We start from the raw sequence: 8,456 nt of genomic DNA, 5'->3' as shown, positions 1-8,456 counted from the left end.
TTATGATGATATTCCTATGCAAAATTGACTAAGCTAAAATTAAAATTTATGAATTGATTCCCTAATCTAATTTTTTCTAGCATTAATAATGTAAGTAAAGACACCAAACTTAGTTTGTGACTAAGTGTTCTATGGAATTAATTCCAAAAATAGCCACATCAAACTTAGTATCGTTTTTTTTTTCTTTTTTTTTTTTAACTAAAATAAATGACTATACTTCCATAATCTAGCATTTTCGTGTATGTATGGACACCAAACTTAGTTTGTGGCTAAGTGTTGTAGAACACACTTTTACCATTACTTCAAGATTGGTCACACCAAACTTAGTGCCTTGCATACACCATGTACTAGTCTACTTAATCATTATTGAATACTAAAGTATGAAATTAAAAGACTCCCTGTGCATGGGTTGCCTCCCATGAAGCGCTTTGTTTATTGTCCTTAGCTCGACACTGCAGTTTCTTTGCTCATGTTAAGAGTTGCACACTCTCTTCCTTGCTCCAAGGGCCACCAAAATAATGCTTCACCCTATGTCCATTGGCTGTGAAGGTTTGTTTTGAGGCTTCATCAAGCAATTCAACATAGCCATGAGGTGATACTTTGGTGATGGTGTATGGACCAGTCCATCTAGACCTCAGCTTCCCAGGAAAGATCTTCAATCTTGAGTTGAATAGCAACACCTTTTGGCCTGGTTCAAATGTTCTTTGAGAGATCCTCTTATCATGCCATCTCTTTGCTCTCTCCTTGTATATTTTGGCATTGTCATATGCCTCCAATCTGAACTCCTCAAGTTCATTGAGTTGTAGCAGCCTCTTCTCTCCTGCTGCTTGAGCATCTAAATTCAGAAGTTTGGTGGCCCAAAAGGCCTTATGTTCAAGCTCCACAGGGAGGTGGCATGCCTTTCCATACACCAACTGAAATGGAGATTTTCCTATGGGTGTCTTGAAGGCTGTCCTATATGCCCAAAGTGCATCATCCAGCTTCCTAACCCAATCCTTTCTTGTTGTTCCCACAGTTTTCTCCAAGATCCTTTTTAGCTCTCTGTTGGCAAGTTCAGCTTGCCCATTGGTTTGAGGGTGATATGGTGTGGCCACTTTGTGAGTAACACCATATTTGTGGAGTAAAGAATTGAGTTGCTTGTTGCAAAAGTGGCTTCCCCCATCACTTATAAGTCCTTTGGGTACTCCAAATCTAGTGAAGATGTTCTTCTTGAGGAATTGCAAGACCACGTTGGTATCACATGTGGTGGTGGCTATTGCTTCTACCCATTTGGAGACATACTCTACTGCTACCAGGATGTATTTGAACGTGTAGGATGGAGGGAAAGGTCCCATGAAATCTATTCCCCACAAATCAAAGAGTTCCACTTCCAAAATGAACTTCTGAGGCATCTCATTTTTCTTGGACAAACCCCCTGTTCTTTGACATTCATTGCAATGGCTCACAAACTCTCTAGCATCCTTGAAGATTGAAGGCCAATAGAAACCACTTTGAAGGACCTTTGCAGCCGTTCTTTCAGCTCCAAAATGACCACCATAACTAGAGTTGTGACAATGCCATAGTATGTTCTTCATCTCATCCTCTGACACACATCTTCTTATCATTCCATCTGGGCATCTTTTGAACAAGAATGGTTCATCCCAAAAGAAGAACCTAGCCTCATGCAACAGCTTCTTAACTTGTTGTCTTGTGTACTCTTGTGGAATGATTCTTCCTGCCTTGTAGTTGGCCATGTCTGCAAACCAAGGGACATGTTGAATGTGCAAGAGGTGTTCATCTGGAAATTCTTCATTTATTGATGGAAGGTTGTCTTGGCATGCATCTTGTGGTACCCTTGATAAGTGATCAGCAACTTGATTTTGACTGCCCTTTCTATCTTTGATCTCAATGTCAAACTCTTGTAGGAGTAGCACCCATCTGATTAGCCTTGGTTTGGCATCCTATTTTGACATAAGATACTTAATAGCAGCATGGTCAGTATACACTAAGACTTTAGATCCAATCAAATATTGTCTAAACTTATCAAAAGCATATACCACGGCTAGTAACTCTTTCTCTGTTGTGGTGTAGTTTCTTTGAGTTTCATTCAATACCTTACTTGCATAGTAGATAACATGAAGCTTCTTTTCCTTCCTCTGCCCCAACACAGCACCAATTGCAAGGTTACTTGCATCACACATGAGTTCAAAAGGTAGTCCCCAACTTGGGGGTGTGATGATTGGTGCTGTGGTGAGCTTAGCCTTTAGAGTTTCAAAAGCATGTTTGCATTCATCATCAAAGATAAAAGGATTGTCTACCACCAACAAATTACTTAGTGGCTTTGCTATTTTGGAAAAATCTTTGATGAATCTCCTATAGAAACCAGCATGTCCTAAAAAACTTCTAACGGCTTTCACACTAGTTGGCAAAGGAAGTTTTTCTATAATTTCTACTTTTGCCTTGTCAACTTCTATACCCTTTCTTGAAATTTTGTGACCAAGAACAATGCCTTCGGGTACCATGAAATGGCACTTCTCCCAATTCAAAACTAAATTGGTTTCTTGGCACCTTTTCAAGACTAGGGTAAGATGATGCAAGCAAGTATTGAAGGAATCACCAAAAACAGAGAAATCATCCATAAAGACTTCAATAAATTTTTCTACCATGTCCGAGAAGATTGATAGCATGCATCTTTGAAAGGTAGCTGGGGCATTACACAGTCCAAATGGCATTCTCCTATATGCAAAGACTCCAAAGGGGCAAGTAAAGGACGTCTTCTCTTGATCCATGGGGTCAACTACTATCTGATTATACCCAGAATATCCATCAAGAAAACAGTAATAGGCATGGCCAGCCAACCTTTCAAGCATCTGGTCAATGAAAGGTAAAGGGAAGTGGTCCTTTCGTGTGGCATCATTCAGCCTCCTATAGTCTATGCACATCCTCCATCCTGTCACTGTTCGTGTTGGAATAAGCTCATTCTTCTCATTAACAATGACAGTCATCCCCCCTTTCTTAGGCACTACTTGTACTGGACTGACCCATGGGCTGTCAGATATAGGGTAGATGATCCCAGCCTTACACAACTTCAGGACTTCCTTTTGAACAACCTCCTTCATTATTGGATTCAATCTTCTTTGAGGTTGTACCACTGGTTTGGAATTCTCCTCTAGAAGTATCTTGTGCATGCATACAGCAGGGCTTATGCCTTTCAAGTCATAAATGGTCCATCCCAACGCCTCTTTGTGAGCTTTCAACACCATAAGGAGCTTTTCTTCTTCCTCTGCATTCAATGTGGAATTGATGATCACTGGGAAGCTATCCTTCTCACCAAGAAATGCATATTTAAGATGAGGGGGTAGTGGTTTCAATTCTTGTTGTGGTGCCTCTTCTTTGGTGGCTTCACTTGGTTCCTTTGATGCTTCCAATTTGTTCTCTTCTTGTCCCTTGATGTTATGGACTTCCTCTTGTTTCATTTGATGGTTTGTGTTAAGCACTTCTTCAACCAAAGAATCTACTACATCAATCCTCATGCAATTTTCTTTCTCAACAGGGTGTTGCATTGCTTTGAAGACATTTATGGTCATTTGCTCATCATGCACTCTGAAAATCATCTCTCCCTTTTCCACATCAATGATTGTTCTAGCTGTAGCCAAAAAGGGTCTACCAAGAATGACTGAATTGTTTCCCTCTTCATCCATGTCTAGGACCACAAAATCAGCTGGAAATATGAAGTTTCCCACCTTCACAAGAGGTTCTCAACTACTCCATTTGGTATTTTGATGGATCTGTCAGCAAGTTGGAGTGACATCCTTGTGGGTTTGAGCTCTTCAATCATCATTTTCTTCATCATGGTAAGGGGCATTAAGTTAATGCTTGCTCCCAGATCACAAAGTGACTTGTCAACAGCCATGCTCCCAATCGTGCAAGGTATGAGAAAGCTGCCAGGGTCTTTGAGTTTTGGAGGTAACCCTTTTTGAATGATGGCACTGCACTCTTGATTGAGAATCACCGTTTCTTTTTCTTGCCAACTTCTCTTCTTGGTGATCAATTCCTTAAGAAACTTTGCATATAATGGCATTTGTTCTAGAGCTTCTGCCAATGGGATGTTGATTTCAAGTTTTTTGAAGATTTCTAAGAACCTTGGGAATTGTTGGTCCTTTGCTCCTTTGTGTATCCTAGTTGGGTATGGAAGCTTGGGTACATAAGCTTTTACCCCTTCATTTTTGTTTTCTTGTTGTGGATTCACACTCCCCTTGCTATCACGGTTGCTTCTTTGTCCAAGTGGGTTACTTTGTGGCTTGACAACTTCTTTGCCTTTGTTAGATGTTGAACCCTTTTCTTCATCTTGCCTTTCCACATGTACTTCCACTGTGTCTTGCTCTTTGGGTTTTATTGCTTCTTTATTCGAACTTTCACCAACTACCTTGCCACTCCTCAACTGCAGAGCCTTACATTCTTCTCTTGGGCTTCAAGTGGGCTAGCAATGTGGGCTTTCTCATTGTTGCATTCTTGGTTCAATTGAAGAAGTTTTGGCCTTTGTGATGAATAGGGGAAGCAGAGCAAGTTGGCACCAATTCTGGCCCATTGAGGGGCGTTGTTGGTAATAACTCCAGGCATAATGCACGTTGGCAACGTGCATGGCATTTTCCTGGGAGTGAGCTTTGAGACTTGGGCGTTGCTAGCCCAAGTTATTGCAAACAACGTGCTACTCCTCTTCTTGGCTCTATTTTCATGCTAAATGTAGCCCAGAATTTGAGTGCCAATCCTCTGCTTCCATATGGACTATCATACATCATTGGAAAGCTCTTGATGTCTTCTTTCCAATGCCACTGAAATCACCTCATTTGGACTTTCCTAGCTCAAGTTATGCTTCCTCAAAGAAGGTAAGGTCAATCTGCCAAGTTGTTGTCAAAAACGCACCTTCAATCCCAAGTTGGCAACGTGCTCGTGCCTAGCCTCCCAAGGCAGGGGCTTGGGGCTGGCGTTGTTGCAAAACACGCCCCCTTAATGCACGTTGGCAACGTGCTCGTGCCCCCCCTCCAGGGCTCATCTCTAGCTCCCTTGAATTTCACTTCATGTTCTTGTTTTTAGGGTCTAAAGATGACTCTGGTTTGGCTTCAATTTTGTGCTCCACCATAGACTATTATATATGGTTGAAAGCTCTGAATGTCACTTTCCAACGCAACTGGAAGCACTCAATTTGGATCTCTGTAGCTCAAGATATCTTCCATTGAAGTGGACATGGTCAGGCTGCCTTGTTGGAGTTGTTGTGAACAACGCCCCATATATTCCAAGTTAGCAACGTGCATTACAATTTCCTGGCGTTGTTGATGAACACTCCTTCTCTTCAGCACGTTGGCAACGTGCTCGAGCCTTTCTCAAGGCTCCAAGTTTGCTTCCTGGCGTTGGCAACGTGCATAGCAAGGCTAATGGGCGTTGGCAACGTGCATGGTGCCTTTCCTGGCGTTGGCAACTTGCATGGTGCCTTTCCTGGCGTTGGTAACTTGAATGGTGCCTCTCCCTGGCGTTAGCAACGTGAATGGTGCGGCTCATGGGCGTTGGCAACTTGGCTGGCACCAAGACTTGGTGCCTAGCCAAGCAACCATTCCTGGCATTGTTGCCAAACACTCCTTCTCTTCAGCACGTTGGCAACGTGCTCGAGCCTTCCTCAAGGCTCCATATTTGTTGCTTGGTTGTGTGGCGTTGGCAACGCCCATCTTGAGTTGGCAACGCCAGCTCCTTTTCTTCCAGGACCAAGCTTGATTCTGTGGCGTTGTTAGCCTGCGTTGTCCTCAAACACGCCCCTCATCTCTAGGCTGGCAACGTGCTCGAGGTTCCATATTAGCTCCCCAAGATTGCTTCCTGGCGTTGCCTTGAAACACGCCAATGATAGTGGCGTTGGTAACGTGGTTGAGCTCTAAAACTTGGTGCCTAGCCAAGCATTCTTGTGTGGCGTTGGCAACGCCCATCTAGAGTTGGCAACGTGCTTCACTTCATCCAGGGCCAATCTTGTGTGTGTGGCGTTGCCTTCAACAACGCTCATAGTTCTTGGCGTTGGCAACGCCCTCGACACTCCTTCATGGCTCAAGTTCCTTTCTTGTGTGGCGTTGGCAACGCCCATCTAGAGTTGGCAACGTGCTTCACTTCATCCAGGGCCAAGCTTGCTTGTGTGCGTTGCCTTGAATAACGCCTCTTCATTCCCACGTTGGCAACGCCCTCGAGCTCTCCTTGGCTCAGCTCTTTGCTTGCCTGGGCGTTGCCTACAAACACGCACTCTTTTCCTCAAGTTGGCAACGCCAACTTTGCTTCTTGGTTGCCTGGCGTTGTCCTCAATAACGCAGCCCTCTTCCAAGTTGGCAACGCCACTTCTTCTTGCAAGGCTGCCTGGCGTTGCCATGAACAATGCCCACTATCTCCAAGTTGGCAACGCCAACTTCTTCTTGCCCAGCTTGCATCATTCTTGCTTCCATGCTTCCTTGTTTCATCACCTATCACCAACAAAGGAAATAGCTTCAAAGTCTTACCAATTCATGCAATAATTTCCATGAGATTCATTCATACTCATTCATGTATTTATTCTTTAAATCATTTGCATGAATTTGGCTAGAATCAACATATTCCTTAGTATTCTTATGCATGAAAACAAACTCATAAAAGGACTTGTTTATTTAGAGAAAATGAGTGAAATCAAGCTAAAATCAACTAAACTAACTAGCTAATATATCAAATATGCAATTGCATCACAACACCAAACTTAAAGTGTTGCTTGTCCTCAAGCAAAATATAAAAGCTTTGTCTCAAGAGTCTAAGATGTAAGACTTGAATGTTCTACCAGAGAGTAATTTTTCATTGAGCATGTCATCCTCACTTGTGTGGTCATTAATTTATTGTAATTGAACACAGCTACTCAACTTTCTCAATTAAGATGCTTGCTTCAATACTAAATTGGTTAACTTCACTAGACCTTTTCTATTATCACAGCACATGATCCTTGAACCATTCTTTACTTGATGCTTTTCTCCTCTTTTTTTTATATTCCTTCTCATTTCAAACAAGCTCGAAATCTTGTCTTAAGGCGGCTCTTTAGCATAAGTTTTCAATCAACAATCCCAAACCAGTTGGTTCAAGTTGTTAAGTGTTGAGACACTCTTAAAGATTTACTAACTCAAGCCTCTCTCCTTAACACATTCAATCACAGGCATATAACATTGAAATTTTATTTGGATAGTGGTGTCCCGCACCTCTTTGGTTTGCTAAATGTTCTGTCATAGAGCTACTCTTGATTGTGAGTTTTCAATCGATAATCCCGAGTTAGTTAACTCAAGTTATCGGGTGATGAAGCACCCCTCGGATTTACTAGCCCAAGTATGTCTCTTGACATCAATCACCACAGACACATATCCAAATTTGTCATTGATGCCTAGCCTTTCATTCTTTGTTTTGTGTTTTCTTTATTGTCAAGGTTATTTGTGCTTTTACTTATAAGATCTTTGTGATCCTCAACCAAACTAGTCTTGTATAAACAAGCATTCTTTTGAATTTCTTGAGCCTTGGTTCTTTCACAATAAAAGGACTAGCACTTTTCTTATGGGACAACATGATCCTTCTTAAGCTAGATTTCTCTCTGTTCTGGCTCAAACTACATCTTTTATTCCATTGACAAGTAAAAGTACTTAAGACAAGCAACCATTCCAAACTTGTGAGTGGTGATGCATGGAATGGATAACATAAAAGAAAATGCTTCAAAAAGAAAAAAAAATGCATCTTAGAAGGTATACCATATTTCAGACATACATCTTCTTTATTCAATAAAACATAAAGAAAAACAAAGGAACTTCACCACCTTTAGTCTTCATGTCCCTTTTCCCTTGCTTGATTCTCCTTGCTTTCCTTTGCCCTTTGGATCTTCTTTCTTTTTCTTTCTCAACTCTCCTTGTTGCTTTGTTGTTGCATCTCCCTTTGGATCTTCTTTCTTTTTGCTTCTCCGTTCTCCTTGTTGTTGTGTTGTTGCATCCCTCTCTTCTCTTTGCCACACTCCTTGGCTTATCATTGTCTCATTTAGCCTTTGTTGATTAAATCTCACCCTTGCAAGTTCCTGCTCTTCAAATATCTTGCGAGCTTCATTAAAGGTTTTAATTTGTGGGTTGAGTAATGGGGGTGTGGAGCAGAGGTAACTGAGCTTTTCTTGGGTGCATATATCATAGTCAAGTCTGTCCTTGTGCCTGGCTTCCCTGAACATTCTTCTTTCATTGAAATCTTTGTGAAATGCATTATGTCTAGCATCCAATCTATGGAGAAGTTCTCTTTGCTGAGCTTGCTCTATCCTTAGTTGAGCTTGTTCTTGTATTACTTTCTCCATGGCTCTTTCATGTTCCATAGTTGAATTGTTGATGGCTTCCTGCATCTTGGCATATTGTTCTTGTTGTAACTCCATCATGTGTGCTTGGTACTCATTTTGTTGGTTCATCCATTGA

The sequence above is a fragment of the Arachis hypogaea genome, chromosome 2, assembly GCF_003086295.3.
Source record: "Arachis hypogaea cultivar Tifrunner chromosome 2, arahy.Tifrunner.gnm2.J5K5, whole genome shotgun sequence".
Classification (NCBI taxonomy): domain Eukaryota; kingdom Viridiplantae; phylum Streptophyta; class Magnoliopsida; order Fabales; family Fabaceae; genus Arachis; species Arachis hypogaea.
This window is presented reverse-complemented; position numbering follows the sequence as displayed.